A 2,500-nucleotide genomic window follows, 5' to 3' on the forward strand; every position below is an offset into this window, starting at 1 on the left:
CACGCGTAAAAGCACACGCACATAAAACACCTACACACGCAGACATGCAAATGCACACACTGTCACACACACATCCAAACCTAGACAAGCACACACATCCACGTATAAATGGGTCTATCGTATACATACACACGAGAACAGATGTACATCCACTCAAGCATACACATCCATACAGACAAACACAAAACACACACACACTTCCACACGAGCACACTTGCTCACAGGCACAAAATCAAGCAAATGCACCGACAATATCAAAACACGAACATAAAAAACACACAAATACACACAATAGCACAAACAAACTCATAAATGCACACAAAAACACAAACGAACTCATAAATGCATACAAATGCACACAAAAGCACAAACAAACACACAAAAGCAAACAAAAAGCACAAACAAACACATAAATGCACACACAAACACAAACAAACAAAAACACAAACACAAAAACACAAACAAACAAAAACACAAACACAAAAACACAAACAAGCACAAAAATTAAAAGAAAACACAAAAAAGCACAAACAAACACATAAATGCACACACAAACACAAACAAACAAACACACAAAACACAAACAAACACAAAAACACAAACACAAAAATGCAAAGAAAAACAAAAAACAAACACACAAATGCAAACAAAAACACAAACAAACACACGAATGCACACACACAAAAAAACACAAACAAAACACACAGAATAAACAAACGCCCATCCGCACACACATACCACAAAAAATGACAATCCTTTTCCTGACCATATTTCTTATTCCATTTTCCTCTCCTCTCCTCCACCTCCTCTTCATCACATATATAAAAGGCGGAGATCTCTTTACCTCTCTTGAGTGGGAGGGAAGGAGTACTTGCATTAACTTGAAAGAAAAGTGGAAAATGGAGGGGTGGTGGAGGGGTGGAGGGGGAGAGGGAGGGGTGGAGGGAGAGAGGGAGGGGTGGTGGAGGGTAGGAGGGGGAGAGTGATGGGGTGAGGGGGAGAGGGAGGGTAGGTGGGAGAGAGGGAGGGTGGTGGAGGGTAGGAGGGGAGAGGGAAGGGTGGTGGAGGATAGAGGGGGAGAGGGAGGGGTGATGGAGGGTAGGTGGGAGAGAGGGAGGAGGGGTGGTGGGAGGGAAGGAGGGGAAGAGGGAGAGAGGGAAGGGTGGTGGAAGGAAGAAGGGGAGAGAGAGATGGGCGGTGGAGGGTAGGAGGGGGAGAGGGAGGGGTGGTGGAGGGGAGAGAGGGAGGGGTGGTGGAGGGTAGGAGGGGGAGAGAGGGAGGGGTGGTGGAGGGTAGGAGGGAGAGAGGGAGGGGTGGTGGAGGGAAGGAGGGGGAGAGGGTGGTGGAGGGGTGGTGGAAGGAAGGGGGGAGAGAGATGGGTGGTGGAGGGAAGGAGGGAGAGAGGGAGGGGTGGTGGAGGGTAGGTGGGAGAGAGGGAGGGGTGGTGGAGGGTAGGTGGGGGAGAGGGAGGGGTAGGTGGAGGGTAGGAGGGAGAGAGGGAGGGGTGGTGGAGGGTAGGTGGGAGAGGGCGGTGTGGTGGAGGGAAGGAGGGGGAGAAGGAGGGGTGGTGGAGGGTAGGAAGGGAAGAGGAGGGGTGGTGGAGGGTAGAAGGGAGAGAGGGAGGGATGGTGGAGGGTAGGAGGGGGAGAGGGAGGGGTGGTGGAGAGGAGAAGGAGAGGGAGAGGGATGGTGGAGGGTAGGAGGGGAGAGGGAGGGGTGGTGGAGAGGAGAAGGAGAGAGAGGGATGGTGGAGGGTAGGAGGGGAGAGGGAGGGATGGTGGAGGAGTAGGAGGGGAGAGGGAGGGGTGGTGGAAAGAAGAAGGGGAGAGAGATGGGTGGTGGAGAGAAGGAGAGGAGAGGGAGGGATGGTGGAGTGTAGCAGGAGGAGAGGGAGAGATGGTGGAAGATAGGAGGGAGAAAGGGACGGGTGATGGAGGGTAGGTGGGGAGGGGGAGGGGTGATGGAGAGAAGGAGGGAGAGAGATGGGTGGTGGAGAGAAGGAGGGGAGAGGGAGGGATGGTGGAGGGTAGCAGGAGGAGAGGGAGGGATGGTGGAAGATAGGAGGGAGAAAGGGAGGGGTGATGGAGAGAAGGAGGGAGAGGGAGAGATGAACCACAAATCCATCCATCCAATTATAACGGAAAAAAAAAAGTTCCAAAAGAATCGGACATAAGATTCCTGCTCAGCTTGAGGTACGAAAATATAAAATCCTGTGAAATGTGTTCGTGTTTGTCTGATCATATTTCTTCCTCTTCGTCTACCGATTTATAGTACCAATGTGTGTGGGTGAATTTTCATATTTTTTTTCATTTCTTTTTTCTTTGTGTGTGCGTGTGTGTGTACGTGTTTGTGTGTGTGTGTGTGTTTGTGTGTGTGTGTGTGTGTGTGTGTGTGTGTGTGTGTGTGTGTGTGTGTGTGTGTGTGTGTGTGTGTGTGTGTGTGTGTGTGTGTGTGTGTTTGTGTGTGTGTGTGTGTGTGTGTGTGTGAGTGACTGACTGAC

Source organism: Penaeus vannamei, chromosome 14 (assembly GCF_042767895.1).
Source record: "Penaeus vannamei isolate JL-2024 chromosome 14, ASM4276789v1, whole genome shotgun sequence".
NCBI lineage: Eukaryota > Metazoa > Arthropoda > Malacostraca > Decapoda > Penaeidae > Penaeus > Penaeus vannamei.